The following is an 18,186-nucleotide window of genomic DNA, read 5'->3' as shown; positions in this document are numbered from 1 at the left end:
GGCCCATCTTCTGCTCTGGTTTACCTTCCAGGCTTGTTGTCTCCATTGCTCTGGCCCAGGAAAAAATTGCATTCCCAGGCTCTTGCCATCCGAGTTGCCATCACTGACGGCTGCATGGGGCTATGAAGAAAGCCTTTGGGAATTAATCAGTGATGATGGATAAAATCTTGCCATTTATAAGAAAAGAAAGTGTGTTAGTACTTTTAGTCACTCTTGACAAGCTTAACTAGATATTGCAATAGTCTTATGGGATCTGAAAGCTCTGCATTTTTATGCCTAGCAGAAGATCTTACAGCTTTCTCCTTTAGAAATGTCCAATCAGTTCTCAATGCCTAGTTCACTTCATCCAGAGGCTCATGCTCCAGTGAATTCCTACACTCAAGGTATCACATCCTACCTGCAAAACTCATAATGGAACCTCTAGTAATTTTCTTACATGAGTGCACAGCAATGGCTCCCAAAACTAGGACTAATACAATCAAGACCTTATTTTTATTACTCTTGTATGTGACCACAGTCTAAATTAAAAAAAAGAAGAAGAAGAAGAGGAAAGAGGAGGAGGTGGGGGAGGAAGAGGAGGAGAGGAAGAAGAGTTGCAGAGTTGTAGCTGTCAGCTCAGTACTGTGGGAAGAATCGGGCTGGTACTGGCCAGGCCGATACGGGACTAGACCATGTTTCTTTCTGCGCCTTGGTAGTCTATGTGCTTTGGTAGTCTCTGTGTCTTAGAGGAAAATGGGGAAAGAAGGCACAGGGGATACTTTTCTCATGCTGATGAATGGTATAATATAGTGCTGATCAGCACAGGCTCTGGGGTCAGACGGCCTGGATTAAAGCCCTGGCATTTCCTCCTACTCAAAGTGTGCTTTTAACAAGTTCATAATTTCTGTGTCTAGTTTTTTTCCTTCTCTAAAAAGGGGATAAAGATTTCAATAATGCCACCTCATAAGGTTTTGATAAAAAGCAATAATGTACATAATGTGTCTGGCAGGTAGTACTTAGTAAATACATGCTGTTATTGTTATGACAAAGCTTAATCTTATCTTTTTAATGAAATACTAATGAGGAGGGCCCAGATCTTAACACTGAGACTCAGGAGGAGGATGCGTGGGTGAGAGGAACTTGCAGGTACTGTCACACAGCTGCAAGCAGATCTGATCTCACAGATTTGCTGGGTCTCACTTGGCGGGCCTTCTCCACCAGCCGGTGTCTGAAGGCTGCGAGAGCCACACCACCAACCATCAAGCACGCAGCGGCACCTGCGTGTGCTGTAACTCATAGCACTTTCCTATAGTTTTCTCCTTGCCCATTTCAACAACCCTGTGATGAGGGCCTTGTCATTCCCACTTTACAAATGGGAATTTGTAGCACAACAAGGTTGTGCTACCGGTAAGAAGTAGAAGCTGTTTTCAACCCAAGTCTTTTCCCTTTTTCTGTGCTCACTTTGCTAAGCAGGCTGTGGAGAGGTTTGGAAACTGACTACAGTGGCCTCGAAAATGTACTCTCTAATATGCTTCTCAAACTGCAGAATTTGTAAGGATGATATTTTAAAATGTAGCCCTTCACTGTGTAAAAGCTTTTTCATTGGATCTAGTCCCATTTGTTTATTTTTGCTTTTGTTGCCCTTGCCTGGGGAGACGGATCCGTAAATACGTTGCTAAGACTGATGTCAGAGCACTTATTGCCTGTGTTTACTTCTCATAGTTTATGGTTTCCAGTCTTGCATTTAAATTTTAATCCATTTTGAGTTTAATTTTTGTGTGGTGTAAGAAAGCAGTTTACTTGCCTTCTTTTGCATGTAGTTCTTCAGTTTTCCCAACATTTATTGAGGAGTCTGTCTTTCCCCTGTTGTACATTTTTGCCTCCTTTGTAAAGATTACTAAAACTAATATCCTATTGTTTGTCAACTACACATCAATTAAAAAAAAAATAGATTCTAGGAAACCGCCACCAGAGGGTCTGACTTTGGGGAGGGGCCTGGGAATTCTGCCATCTTAAAGGACCCAGATGTCTATGAGCATCTTCCAGCACCCCAGTCTGACCATCACTGCATTTGACGGCCCTTGGGTTACATCCACATTTTAGTTTCACTAAACACAGAGTCAGGTGATTCTGTTCACAGGCAGTCTACGAAACTATACTTGCCAGGGACCAAGGATAAGTAAAACAGATAGAACACTCCTTGAATCTTCATGGAGTTCACAAACAAGTGTGAGGAATGGACAAGTGAACAATCCAGTGTCACAGAGTGTGATGAGACTGATAATGCCTCTGGAAATATGCCCATTTGGATCCTGTCCCTTCTATGTTTTTGCTCATACGTAGTTTTGTATGTATTCCTATATTTGTCATTAGCACAATCTGGGACAGGCTTATCTAATTCTATGTTTATGAAGGTCTCATCTTACGTTGCTCTATTTTATGACCCAATCTGTGCTTTAAATTACATAAAATTCCTATAATCTTAACACAGAGCGATACGTGTTTACATGTGAAATTTTTTTCTCCCTTGTGTATGTACATCATTTTTCGTTAGCTACTGTGAATGATGTGAACCGTTTCCCTAACATCGTCTTGAGTGGTAAACACCATGACCATTTGTGTCATCAATGATACTACTTATCAAATGCTTTTGCTTATCTGTATTATCTAATCTTCATAACAATATGATTAGGTAGATGCAAGAATGATTACCTCTGTTTTACAGAGAGGAGGCAGAGATTTAGTTTGACTTTATCATTATTGCCCAGCCGGTCAGTGGTATTGCTGGAAGCAAACCTCGTCCTTCTGGCCCCTAATGCATGGCTCTATTCATAGCACTGCATAGCAAAACCATTGAGGAAAGCCGCAGAGATTGAAAAATGCCTAACCTGGACAGGGCTTCTGTAACATAATCATAGGAATCTGGTCATCTTCACTTAGCTGTACTGATCTATGACCTACTCTGCCCAGTCCTTAAAGCTGTGTTTTGAATATTGATGGTGGTAAGCTAAGCAAATTACAGGACAGAGAGCTGCAAATACACCAGGCCCATTAAGCACGAGTAAAATGACCACTTTTAAAAGTGGTTTATGGGTCTCACAGGGAAAACACATATGGATAAAAGGAAACCAAAAGCAAGAGCTTAATACCTTAGAAGTCCATCCAGAGGGGGGCCTGGGTGGCTCAGTGGGTTAAGCCGCTGCCTTCGGCTCAGGTCATGATCCCAGGTCCTGGGTTCGAGCCCCGCATCGGGCTTTCTGCTCAGCGGGGAGCCTGCTTCCTCCTCTCTCTCTGCCTGCCTCTCTGCCTACTTGTGATTTCTCTCTGTCAAATAAATAAATAAAATCTTTAAAAAAAAAAAAAAAAAAAAGAAGTCCATCCAGAAAACTTACCTGAAGCAAGGACTGTGGCCTCGATCAGAGAGAGACTAAATGTCAGCGTCTGTTTCTATCATTTTCTTTTCTTAGCAGTTTTGACCTTTAATAAAATCGTAGTGCATAATTATGTGTGTTCTTTGGAAAGTAAGCTAATTCTTTCCTTGCTCCATATGATCATTGTTATTTGGATGCCTTTGACATACATAAAATACTAGAGATAGTTGAGACAAGCTTGTGTGAATTGGTTAGCAACACACAGTTATTAATGGATAGACTCATTAGGGAATTTAAGATATGGTCCCAGAATAAATAGTGTTCAAAGCTGGCAATAAGCCCTGTTTCAATATTCACATCACCCCCCCAAACAGCTGGAGGTAGAGAGTACATGATTCATTGGCATTAGGGGTGGCTTCCTAGTGAATAAAGGTGTTTTATGAAAATCAATAGAGTGACTACAATTACCAAGTACATTATTTCAAATATATTAACAGCCATAAATCAAACATGTCAACTGAAGAATATGATGATGCTACGTACAAACCAGAAAGCATGATATCAGCTGAGGAAGTGGCCAGAATCTTGTCCAAGGGTTTCTGAGGAAAAGAAGTAGTTGCTTTTTGTTTGTTTATTTGCTTGCATCACTCTCAAGGCAGTTTATTACAGTCTTACAAAGCAAAACATACAATTTTTTAATCACTGACAGTTGGATTGGAGAAGAAATCCAGTCATGCTGAAAGATTTGGCTGGAATTGTGTCTACTCAACCAACGGAGACTGGCTTGGCTGGGAGTGCGTTTGTCAATGCCGTGTATTCCCACGCAGCACGACAGAGCTGAGGATTGTTCCAGAACTGCTAAGTAGCAAAGTGCCTGACATGGTAATTAATTTGAAACTTTGGAATGCCAGGGTGGGAGGTTCTGGAGGAAACAGTTAGTGTGACCACTCCCATGATGCTTTCAACTCTTCTACAACCCCAGTTTCTGCATGTTCAGGCCCATGAATCCCTCTCCGGCAAGGCAGCTCATTCTGCTCATGACTGGGAGGAAGTTCTGAAACATCGTTGAGTTCCACTGTAGCCCCACAGCATCATCTTAGGTATTGAAGATTGACTTCATGTAGGCAGCTCCTGAATGTTCCCTTCTCCACGATAAACACCCTTAGTTTCTCCAGCTGTTCCTCTGCTTTCATTTTTCAACCCTTCACTTTTCTGTTTGAGCTTTGCTAGACACACTCTGGTATTCATGTCCTTCTTGAAGGGTGGCACCCAAACGTGGAACGTGGTCAGCCTGACTGCTGTCAAGTCTAGTTGTACTAACACCTTCCTCATTATTTTATTTTATTTTTGGAGAAATAGTGAACAACTCTGGCTTCTAAATGCTACAGATGATTTGTATTGATGAAATTACACCAATTTACTTATCCAGTATTTATTGAGCACTCACTTTCTCTCAGGCACTGTGCTAGGTGATGGGAAGACATATATCTGCCTGCAAGGACTTTATAGTATAATAGGACAGATTATTATAAATACGTTCAATTACATTAGGGCATGAAAAATGCTATGGCAGGGAAAAGATAGAAGAGGGGTACCAACACCAGCCTGGGGTAGTAGTGGTGATGGCAACTGTGGGACTTGGAGGACCTGAGGGCTGGGTAGGGCTCTAGGAAGACCTGGGGCTGGGCTTATAGCATTCTAGGCATGGAGATTAGCAAGTGTCAAGACTCAGAGACAAGAGAGAAAAATAAATACCTGTACAGGACTCCAAGTATTTAAGTGTTAATGGTGGGGAGTGCTGAGAGATGAAAGAAGAGACTTGAAAGGAATAAAACATAGTCATACTAAGGGATATGGATTTTATTCTGAGCGTAATGAAAAAGTCTAGGGGAGCAGAAATGGAAAACTCCCAGGCCTCTGTCCTAGCACAGCAGAGATTACAAGACCTAGAACACAGACATTGGGTCTGGATGAGATGTCTTCCTGCAGTTTCCTCAGACACCTCAATATGGTCATATAAGTTGTTTTGGGTGCTGACCTCATTGGGCATATGAAAAGCAGTGAGTCCACAGTTCTTTGGTTCTCTAGCCCTGTGGTCTTCTTTTACATAAGCTGCTGAGACCACAATACTTCCGGTATGCCTCCATGAGGTACAAGGAAGGAAGTAGGAACTGTGTTCACCCATATCTAATGGGCATTATCTGTATCTTTTGCACTGCTTAGGGGAATAAATCAAAGTAAAAATAACTTCAAGCTCAACCGAAGTTTTTATTCTTGGATTTACAACTCTGGATTTGACTATATAGGGTGTCCTACTCCGGGAAGGGCAGTGACAAATCTGATTTCCTGGATCAGAGTCTGTAAATTTGTAGTGGCGTCTATCACGAGAATGTGTGATATTGTTCAGCAGCATCAATGGCCCAGGTGGGGATGGCAAGAAGATTGATGTTCTTCTGGACAGGAGAGAAGAACCAGGGAGGCAAAGAAGTTGAGAATATTGATGAGCATACTAGGCTGAAAAAAAAAAAATAGCTCTTTAAAAATATCTTCACTTCCCAATCCCTGAAAGCTTAATAATACATTATATGGCAAAAGATGTGAAGTGACTTGAAAAGAGATGCTTATCTTAGGTTATCCAAGTGGGGCCTGGTGTCATCACCTGCATCCTTGTAAGAGACAGGCAGAGGAAACTCTGATATGTTCACAGAAGAGAGGATTGTGTGAAGAGGGAGGCAGAGCCTGGAGTTTTGTGGCTACAAGTCAAGGAAGGCCTGCTGCATCAGAAACAAGGAGAGAGGCACTGAGCAGATGCTCTTCTAGAGTCTCTGGAGGGAGTGTGGCCCTGCTGGCACCTTGATTTCAGACTTACTTCTTTCCTCCCTCTCTCTTTCCCTCCCTCTCTCTCTTTCTTTTTTTGATTTTATTTATTTATTTGTCAGAGAAAGAGAGACAGAGAAAGCACAAGCAGGGGAAGTGGCAGGCAGAGGGAGAAGCAGGCTCCTGGTTGAGCAGGGAGCCTGATGCAGGACTCAGTCCCAGGACCCTGGGATCATGACCAGAGCCCAAGGCAGATGTTTAACTGACTGAGCCCCCAGGCATCCCTGATTTCTGATTTTTGCCTCCCAAACTGTGAGATAATAAATTTCTCTTCTTCTACGGCTTCAAGTTTGTGGTATTTGTTATAACAACCACAGGAAGAGGATACAGTGAGAGAGTGGCTGAAGCAGGGGACATGCAGACTCAGTTAGATACGAAGATGGCAGAGGTAAGGAAACATTGCTATCATGGGAGAAAATGGATGTCTTTATGAGGTCCTGGGAATAAGGGAGCAAGAGAGAAATCTGGATGGAGAGGTGGTTGTTATCAGGAAGAGTTTAAATTTCAGAGATGGAGTTGAGAAGAAGAAAGTGAGAGACCAGGGCTGTGACTGGATTGGCCACATGAACATTGCACTCTCCCAAGGTAATGGCAGGACTTGCACAAAGAGGAAGACTGTGAATCAGACGCCAGGTTCCTCAAGGGATCAAGAGGAAGTGAAGGGAGATAACAGGTAGAGGGTGGGAAGATGTAGACGGTTCAGGGTGGTAGAGCCAGAAGGCAGGTGCTTCAAAGGGACCTATTTGGAATTTTATTCAAGATAGATGAATCCTGGTCTTGGAGAAACACTAGAGCAAAGAACATGGCCATCCTGTTTTTTGAGTCCAAGATACATGGGATGTTGGAAAGTATGCAGCTTGTACTTAAGGGATCTTCCAGAGCAGGGGCACTGTGTTCTCTGGAGAAATCCTGGCACCCATGAGGACCAGGACATAAAGAGAACCTTCATGAAGTGATTGAGGATGGACTGGTATTTGTTAAAATGTAAGGTGATATATCAACTAATGCCACATATAGCAGCACTTGAAAACTATGTCCGAGTCAGGATAAGCCTGATGTGGTAATAAAGTCACAACATTTCTGAGATGTGCTCAGGTGACACAAGCCTTTCAGTATAGCTCCACAGTGCCCAGTGCTAGACCTCCTGGAGAAGGATGAAGGAGCTCCCCCAGTAATTTTAGTAATGGGATAATTTTAGTTAGATTGTGAATATAAAATTTTAGTAATCTTCAATGACTAATTTAGTAAGGTACTCTAAGTAACATTTTTGAAAATACAAAAAGGAAGGTCTATGGAATTGTTTGTCATTTATTTGTCTCTGAGCATCAAAGCACAGACCTGCAATTGGGGAACACTTTGAAGACTCTCAGGAGGTCTCTTGTAATTCATGGTAATTCTCCAGACTGAATAGCCTTGAATTAATTTGCATTCTTTTGCTTTGTCACTTAACCAGTTACAAGTCACAAAATCGTATTTATGTCTCTTCCCCATTTCTCTGTCCTGTCCATAAATATGTCGTTAAAGACTTTGTTAAAGCTTCCTTAAGCACCATCAGCTTGAGCTAATGTATTAATGTAAAAATAATATCTGGGGCGCCTGAGTGGCTCAGTGGGTTAAGCCGCTGCCTTCGGCTCAGGTCATGATCTCAGGGTCCTGGGATCGAGCCCCGCATCGGGCTCTCTGCTCGGCAGGGAGCCTGCTTCCTCCTCTCTCTCTGCCTGCCTCTCTGCCTGCTTGTGATCTCTCTCTGTCAAATAAATAAATAAAATCTTTAAAAAAAATAATATCTAATATTATGCACTTTACATGGATAATTGTCATTTAATCCTCTGGATATCCCCATTAGGGAGGTTTTTTAGTATCACTGTCTTATGGATGAAGAGACTGTGAAGCTTAGGGGAGATAAGTAACTTACACAAGGTCAGCCTATGAATGCAAAAGCAGGGATCCAATCCTAGCCAGAAACCTTGTCCTTCCTCATTCTGCTGAAGAGCTTTACACTTCCTGGAGGATGTAGAAATGGGAATGTGTGTCTTCAGATAAGAAAGTGCTCTGTTCCCTTAAGCCCAAAGGCATTCCGTTGGCAGCCCAGGAGTCCCAGCATTGGTTGCTGCCTGCAGCCTGGCCCAGCAGCTGCACGGCTCCTTGGGCTGGGGAGGCTCCTGCATTCTCCAACAGTGCCTCTCCTCTCCCTGCAGTGTGGTTGGTATCCTGAGCCCTGGGTACTCCAAGCCCAAGCGCCAGCACCGAACCTCCATTTGGGAAAGCTCCTATTATTAGGTCTCCTACCAGCTGAGAAAGTGTGGGCTTCTTCCTGCTGCCATCTTGGTTCTGGGGCTGGGAATGGTCACACATTCTCTTCCTGTCCAGAGGGAGCTGTTTCTGTGCTCTTTTTCCCTAGGGCTGAGGCTTCTCTCACCCTGTCTTCTACTTATTCCACTTCTACCAGTGTCCCCCTCCCTGTGTCTTTCTCAGTCTCTTTCTTTTTCTTTGTCTCTCAATTTACTACCTTCCTCCCAACCTAGATTCAGCCCATCATCCTAGGGGACTCTTGGTACAGAGAGACAAGATTTGCACTACGTATTCTTTCCTTATTAGTTTAGTAACCCAGTTTGCACAAGAAATGTGGTCAGCCAGTCAATAATTGTTCTTATTCTGAATCCATACTTGTTCCTTGTGATCCAAATTTCCTTTCCTAAGCCTTCCCAAATCATCTTTTTGAGAATTAATCCTAGAATCCTAGAATTAATCTATAGTTTATAGGATTGATATCTACAGTTTAGAGAATTTCTAGTTTTTGACAAATATGAGAACAATATTTGCCTTTCGTTAGAGCTCCAGCCCAGGCGGTGAATCAGGGATCTTCTCTAAAAATCCTTCCTTGTTCTGGGATGTAATTCATCAAGGCCTGAGACTTAAACCCACTGCGAGAAGACAGAAGCTCTCTAAAAATCTCTTCATCTACCTCAAACTTCCAACCTCTCTTACAACATTTGTTCTATCCTTGTTGGGTCCGAAGATCATTCTCATTGACAGAGAAGCCTAAAGTAGACTGAGTGTTGAGGGCTGGCTGCACTACATCATGCATCCCAAATAGATAATTTACATTTAATCCCAGAAGGCTGTCTAAATTAACCCTTTTAGTTTATAGTTGAGATAACTGATAAGAACCAGAACCCAAATCCAGGTTTCCTGACTCCCAATCTATACACTTTATTTTTTTTAAATTAGGTTTGCTAACAGGTTCTCAAAATGTCTAAACAGATCAAACAGTTTAGATACATTTAAGACTCTAGATCTTTAAAGCATATCCCAGTTCTTTCTCATTTAAAGAACTTTATTGGGCACTTAGGTGGCTCAGTTGGTTAAGCATCTGCCTTCGGCTCAGGTCATGATCCCAGGGTCCCTGCTCAGTGGGGAGCCCATTTCTCCCTCTCCCTCTGCTGCTCCCCCTGCTTGTGCTCTTTCACGCTCTCTCTGTCAAATAAATAAATAAAATCTTTTAAAAAAAGAACTTTATTTACGAAAATAAATGCAACACTCAAAGGTTGAGGAAAATAGTACAGATGATGTGTTGGCATAGATTTTGGCATAATTGGAGTTTTAGCTCTGTCAGGAGACAATGATCCCATTCTTTGAACTTATGAGGTTAATTGTTAGGATAGCCCTTGAAAATCCATTCTTTGAAACTCAGCTTGAAATAAAAACATAGCTAAATGCAGATATAATAATTTGTTATTTTATTTTAAGGTCACATACCTTAAAAAATATGGTCTTCCATAAAACACTCCCAGCAAATGGGCGTGGTAAGGACTTTCTCAGTGGATGTGCCCTGGGATTGATGTAAAACATGGAAAAGTAACAAATGATAAGTGTACTGATTTCCCAACAAAGATATTTTCTTTCACAAGAGGAACATTCAGATTCATCTGAGGCTGATCCTTATAGAGGACCTAGAGGCATGTGCAGGAAAATCAAATCCTTTCTTATGATATACATATAAAGCTATGACTGTAGACCAGAAGAGAAAGTGTTTCCTCATCACCCATGGGCTCAAATCTACCTTTTTCTTTGAAATCTGTAGGCGATCATACCATTATAATTAAATGTTCCTCTTTAATGTTTACTGGCTCTTCAAATAATGGAAGAGAATAATAGACTAGACTAAGAAATAAGCTGTGATTGCTGTGGCAGGTAGAACGTCTGTGAGGGATGCTCTCCATTGCTGAGATGGAGGGGGCCATGTAGCAAGGACCTGAGAGTATCCTGTAGGAGACTGTTCCTTGGTGGACAGCCAACAAGACACCAGGATCCTCAGTCCTACAAACACAGAGAAGTGAATTCTGCCAACAACCTGAGGGAACTTGGAAGAAACCATTCTCTAATCGAGATTCTAGATGAGGACATTTCTTGCTGATATCTTGATTTCAGCCTTATAAGACCCTGAGCGGAGGACCCAAATAAAATGTGCCAGACATCTCACCCCTGGAAATGGGGAGAAAATAAACTGGTGTTGTTGTAAGCTGCTAAGTTTGTAATTTGTTATGCAATAATAGAACATAAATTCAAGCGTGTTTTAGGATATTCCCTATAATTTGATTTTACTTTGGTTTATTTAATATTACTGTGAGCCCACTAGATGGAGGAGGCAGCCTGAGAACATAGCTGTTAGAGTGGAAAGCCAACTTGGGATTTAAAGTTGGTGTGAAAAATGTAAAAGAGCTTTACTGTTCCTTCTGGACAAGCACAGTGATTATGTGCATGAACACTGGGATCTGAATTCACCACTCTGCTACTTATGGGGAAATTAGTTAAGTTACTTAAGCTTTTTTCTAAATGGAAAAACAAGTCTTTGCCTTGTAGACTTGATGTGCAGTTTTAGTGAAATGCTGGGTTTCAGCACAATGCCCACCACAGAGCAAGTGTCTGATACATTGTCACTATTATTATTATTATTATTATTATTATTATTATTATTATTCTAATCAAAGAAGGTAAGGCTGAGAGGGTGGTAAAGTACCATGAGAGTAAGAAGGAGGAAAAAAGCAGAGTGTGTGCAGGCCAAGATACATCCCTATGTAAGCTCTTGCTAGTGGGTCACCAGCTATCACACATACTCAGCAGTCAGATTTTATTCATGGGAAAACCTTCAGAGAGCCTGGAGATAGAGTGAGCGCCACTTTTTTTTTTTTTTTTTTTTTTCTGCAGTGAAATAGATTGCATCTCTAGGTTATGTGTCAGTCATCCAAGGTCTATTCAGATTCTGTTCCTGTTTTGAATTTAATGCTCTGCCTATCTCACTGAACCCGAGGCCACTCAAAAGTGAAGCTGAAACTACAGATGATCAAAAAGTGGAGTACACAGATAAAAAGGGAATTAAGTCACAAGGTATGTCTTTCAAACCTGGCTCCACTGGTGGTCTCTGTTTGCCAGGGCTGACGAGAAAGAATGGCTCCATTGTGCAAGGCTTTGGAATTATCACCAGCAATGAAAGCATGCCTATTTATAAGGGACTTGAGAAATGCAAAGAGAGAGAGAAAGAAAGAAAAAGTTGTTATGTATAGATTTTTTTCCTAAATTTAATGGGTTCAATGCAATGTACCTTTCCATATATTGGAAAGGAAACAACATGGGAAGTTAAATCAGTTAATATTTTATGTCCATATATTTTTACATATAATGTGGTTACAAAATGGAAGATATTTGAATGTGATTTAGTGAATTTAGTGTTAGATTCCCAAGCAGAACGTTCAGGTTTTTGTTTCTGTTTTTGTTTTTGTTTTAATTTCTGTAAATTCTCTAAGATGTCGGATAATTATTTTCTGGCCTTCAAACACCTTCATTTTGTTTCAACAGTATCTATACTAGGGCTGTTATCTACAGGGATATTAAATGTCCGTTTTCTCTAATAACAACAAACATAGGAAAGAAAAATATAACTTTAAAATTTTCATCTAACACAAAACATTTATTACCTAGTGTATATCTTTATACAATAAAAAAACTAAGAATTGAGTAACCTTCAAGGACTAGTTCTTATCTTAGTCTTTTTGTATCTTCACCACAGCCTTGTCTAGGTCCACACACCCGCTAGCGGGCAGTAAGTACCCAAGGAAGGAATGAAATGTTTCAGACTCTCATCCCCAAGAAGCAGGCTGGCCTGCTGAAAAAAAAGAACTGGCTTGAGATCCAAAGCCCAGCTGCCACTGTAGCGTGGCCTTGGCAAAGTCACTTCCCCTCTGGGCTGTAGTTCCCTTATGTGAAAAATAAGATGGTTGATCTGTTCCCTTTCAGCGCCGACATACGGGAACTTAATGAAGCAAAGACAATTCCCTGAAGTGGGACAACAGTGTCTTGTATGAATATGCAAGAGGATAAACAATCTTACAATGAGGCAGACTTTTGGAGTATGTGTGTGTGTGGAAGGGTGCTTTTAGGCTGACTCTCAATTTTTTTGACAAAATCTGCTTCGGAGATGTTAAAGAGCTATTGAAAACATTCCATTTAAAGATCGAGTATTTTCTTCTTGAAAAGGTTATCTATTATCTACTGGTAATCACTTACTTTAGAGGGTATTACTTACTCCTAGCATGTATTTGTGGGAGCGCACGCGCACGCATGTGTGTATGTGTGTGTGTGTCTGTGTGCGCGTGTGCGCACATACCATCAAATCCTTGTGTTGTTATAATTATGACCAAGGGAATCATTACCATCAAAATCCTGTGGCAACAACTCACAGAGCCTTAACATTTTTCATGTTTTATGTCTGAAAAGGAGGGATGTGGAAGAGTGGAAACAACTCATTTCCAGCTGCTTTTGTCCTTAGGTATAAAGCATAACAGTTTTCAAGAGCAAAGGAGGAATGTAAAGGGTGAGTATAAAAGGAATCACTCTTTGAAAACTAATGGCAAATGATAAAAATAAGTTACTAAAAGACAGAGCGCCTTTTGATACAGAGCAGGCTTTGATTCTGACAGTGCTGGCTCTTGCTGGAACAAGCACAGAGAAATGAGATCCTTGGCTATTTCAACCCTGAGACACCTACCCCAGAAAATCCTGCTGGAACCAATTACCAAGCATTTTATAGATTTCTGCCATGAGCTCTGCCAAAGATGCCATCTGCTCAGACCCACCTAGCACTGACCTGTTGGTTTCCTAACCTGCACAGGTACTGGGAGGATGTGGCTGCCTAACGCAGTCTGCTTGCCCTGAGTTAGTCTTACAGGGAGACAGCTTAGATAGCTAATGGGTCAGACAGACTGCAGCGCATCCTGAAAATGAGGTCGCACAAGCTGCCTGCCTTCCCGTCTCTCCCGGGTAACGAGCCGCTGCGAAATGCATTGAATGGTCCACCTTTAAAGAGACACAGGCAAATATATCATTTATTTACTACCACAGCTTGTGGAGAAAAGCTTTCAAGATGAAAAATTATAAAACATGATGCTGTGGAACAGACCTGTAATTCTCATGTTATTTGGAATCAGGTCACTGGAAAGAGAGCCCAAGCTGCTTTTTAGACAAATGGCTTGAATGTAAAATGGAGTGAGAATCTGGGATGCTTCAACTCACATCTTTCCCCACATACATTGATTCTTTTAGAGCTTTTTGTTTGCTGAGGAAGATGGGAATGGCTCCTGTGAGACATGCTGAAGCAAGGAAGGGTGATGAAAAGCACTTTGGGGGCAGAAACAGCAGACTTGGGTGGGCCTGCTGGTCTACTTATTATCCCTGTCACTTGGAGCTAGGTTCCTAACTTCTATGCTTCTCAGCATCCTGATCTAAAACAAAGGTGAGAATACCCTTCCCGGTCACCTCATGGGGTTTTGAAAACGGAAGAGATAATAATGTATACAGTCTGATCACACTTCCCCACAGTGCTACAGAGTACAAGACAAGCATTCAACATGGTTAGGACTGCAAAGTCATTTGTGTATTATCACACTTGTATTGCTCCATGAAAGATTCTTAAAATATAATATCCAGACTCTAAGATCAGCACAAGAGAGACTGTGTTGACATTAATAAAAGTTTAGATTAAACAAAACCATTTCCTTGCCTTAATCCAAACTTCCAGGTGGCCAGGATTCATCCACCCTTGAGTCCCTCTATGGGGCATTGACTGTATTCAGTGTGCTCATGGGACACTTAAGGTTTCTCTTTCATATGTCCATATTTTAGACATTGACTTTGGAGATTAAGCCAGTAATTCTCTTCAACCACAGCCAGTAAGTCAATAGGAAAATACTCCAGGCTTTTTAGGATTTCTTAGGGTTGTCATGATTGTCTTTTACTTATAATCTCTTTGTGGTCTCGGAAAAAAATATTTTCATTTTCAAAATTACCCATCAGATTTCCATGGTTTAATGTGGAGTGTCATAAAAATATGCATTTTTTTAAAAAGTAGGCTCTATGTGGGGCTTGAACTCAGGACACTGAGATCAAGAACTGAGCTGAGTTTGAGAGTCCGATGGTCAGCCACTCAACCGACTGAGCCACCCAGCTGTCCCAGCAAATATGCACTTGAGACATTTTTGGAGAGAGTAGTATGAAATATATAATATTATATCTTAACTCACTTTTTGAGTCATGAAACATTTGCAAATGCTTATTCCTGTGAAATAAATTGATGTATCCTATGTGACTGATTCAGGTACTAAGTGTAGAAATTCTGACTTGAAACTCTGTGTAAAATTAAAGTCATGTTTCTAAAACATTAAGGCTTGGGTGACGGAAAGCAAAACTACGAGTGTTTCAGAGGAAAGTCACCATCTTTGAAGATCATTCTTTTGAAACCAGAATTTAAATTTTTCTCACTAATAATTGAAAACAAGTCTATCCTATAAAAAAAGAAAATAAGTAAATATAATTCCAAAGCCACAAGCTTGAAAATATATGCCAGGGAAAAAAAGTTGTTGTTTCTGTTTTATTACAGATTCTTAGGCTGGGCGTAATCAACATTTATTTTATTGACACTTTTGCAATTTAATTGCTGCCATAGTCACTCTCTAAAGAATAAGCAATTGGCCCTCTGTATTATTAAAATAGCTAATCTACATCTCAGCTTTGTCATCTTTCTTGCCAATAAGCTTAATAACATTTCTCCCCAAAGAAGCATTTGCATACTTGTGGTATGTAAAATACGGGAATTGGTATATAGAGCTATAATTGAGGAAAAATATTACTTTGCCCCCCGTCTTTGGAAGGGCCCCATTTGAGTGTAACTTATGTTATTCTCTAGCATCATCTCCAATCACCCTCTGTGCCATCTGGAAAGTAGGAAGCCCTGCTTTCCAATATGTGCACTGATGAATGTAGGTTCTTGAAAATTATCACAGTCTGATAATTAAAGGGAGCCCCTTCAGCCCCTTTGCTCATCTAAAAAGCAGAGCTTGGTTGTAAATTCTAGGACCCAAGTGGCTCCTTATAACACTCACAGGCACATGCTACCTAGCCCCTATGTCCTACCAATGATGGGACAAAGTAGGCCGTCTGGGTATAAAATGAGAAATCAGAGTTATGAGAGAATTCTAATCTTTTTTTAGGTCTTGACCAAGTAATTAGGCTATCTACACATTTAATGAGGCAAGAGATCTAGATTTAGAAATGCAGAACCGGATGGAGGCTTAAAGATTAAAGTCCAACTCTTGTTAAACAAAGTAACTGAGAAAACAAAAACCAAAACCACAACAACAAAAAAACCAAACAAAACAAAAGTAACTGAGGCTCCATGAAATTAGGTGGTCTGCTCCAGACCACAGAGAGAATATCTAGTATTGGTGGCTTTCAGGTAATGATTAATATTTCCTATCTTGGAGACTTTACTGACAAGTTTCCATAAATAAAAACGTTCTATTAGAAACCCATCAAAACCAAGCAACCTGGTTACCAGCCAACCAATCAAACAACCAGCCAACCAACCAACCAATCTGCCAACCTGCCGAAAACTTTTTGTTTACATGTGTCTAAGAACATAATATACATGCCTCCATAGTCTCAGAGTGGTTGTGTGGAGAGAGAAGGGGCTATACCTGAGAACTTTTATGTGTGTCATCAGTGCTGTATAGGATATTGAATTTCCTCAGGAGCATTCATTATTCCTTGAGGATCCATGATTAATATGTAGGTATAGATAGCCAGTGAAGTAAGTTTTCAAATGATTTTGAAATCCTGTTTTGCAACTTCTATTCACAGTTTTCATTCATGTATGTGTGTTCTCAACATTGCTATAAAATTTTGCATTTCTATAGCTCAACTGGGTCTTATGTTAAAACTGATTCGTTGGAAGTGGGAACATAGAATTTGTAACAGATTAGTACTTACAGTAACTATAATAATAGTTGAATAAAGTCAGTAAGAAATTTTAATCTGCACATTTTGAAGGTCAAAGTAACAGCTGGTGCTCAAATAACCTATAATACCATTATCATAATGCCACTATTTTTCATTTTTGCACATTTTGGGTTGTACTCAGAAACAAACAAAAAATTTGTTTCTTCTGGGTGTATTCTTTTTTCCCCTACACCCTATACCTCAAATGAGCACAAAATAACTGATCAACTTTTCTTATGGTGTAGCTTTTTAAAGATGTGTTAGTATCCCATAGAGGTATTATAGTGATAAAAACAACTTACCCCTTGTTAATATTATTCTTCTCACACCAACTGTGTAACATTCTGTAAATTGGTTCAAAACCGTGCTTACTTCTCAAGTGTGTCTGGTACCTCTAGGCTGGCACCAGCCTATTTGCTCTATAAGTCTGCTGGTGCACTTGAATGTCTATCTCCTAATGGCCATATGCTCTATGTAGCCTGCAAATGCTGTGGTCATTCTGAGCCCAACTCTTATGTCCAAGCATTTCCTGGGACCTGGCATGGCTTTCTCTTTGCCTTTCATTTTCCCAATTCCTGTACCATCCATGAAGCCTTCTCAATCTATAGGCCCATCCATAATTTCCCTAACTCTAACGGTAAGACTAATAATAAATCGCAATAACAAAATATTGTTGAGGAACCCAGACTGAAGAAAAAAGTAACAGCTTAGTTACTAGCTCAAAATCATGCCCCTACTGGGAATAAATTATGAATAAACAAATTATATATACACCTCAGCTTCCAAAAATCAACCTCAGTCAGTTGTTTTTTGGAAAACTGTAATACTCTGACCATTTGTCTTTTTGGGTTAAAAGCTGACATTCGTGTTAAGTGTCTCAAGTTAGACGGCCTTGAAATAGAGGCTTTTACAACACACTATGTATAGAAGAGTCAAAAGCCACCTTAGCAAAATCATTCTTGTAAAAACAACTACCATAAACACTTTTTGAATACCATCGCTAGGCCTTTTCATTATCGAAACGTCTTGACTGATGCATAATCATAAATAATTCATTACTATGGGAAGGAAACCCTAGGGAGAGGGAAGATGTTTCCTTCTCTGTGTCTTTCTTTGTGTGCGTAGTTTTTTTCCTATCAGAGGGGCCTTATGGATAGAATAATTTAATCTGATATATTCTTGTTTCAGAGTGATTAATTTATGAAGAAATCAATAAATCCAAATTGGTCTATCTTGAACCGCTGTCTGAACACATGGAGGAACAGGAGAGAACACTGTGCTGGTGGTTGAGGGGCTGAAGCAAAGAAGAACAGGGAAGAGAGACAGTACCCCTCTGGAAGAAACTTCTATCTTGTTGATTCTAGTAAGAATTTTGTGATTCTTCCACCACCGTCCTCTGTTTCCCACAAACAAACAACACTTTAAACTCTCTTTCCTCTCTTCTTGAATTGGTATATTTACTGTGATAAAGCTATCTTTTTTGACACTGTAGGTGTAAGAGAACAGCGCAATATAATTTAAAGCTATGGAAGAGATCATTATTTAAGACTTAGAATGAAGGCTTTGAACGCTGATTGCTGATTGCTCCGTTATCTTTGAAGTTTCTTTGTCTTACAGAGGAAATGTTGAT

Source organism: Lutra lutra, chromosome 6 (assembly GCF_902655055.1).
Source record: "Lutra lutra chromosome 6, mLutLut1.2, whole genome shotgun sequence".
Lineage (NCBI taxonomy): Eukaryota > Metazoa > Chordata > Mammalia > Carnivora > Mustelidae > Lutra > Lutra lutra.
This window is presented reverse-complemented; position numbering follows the sequence as displayed.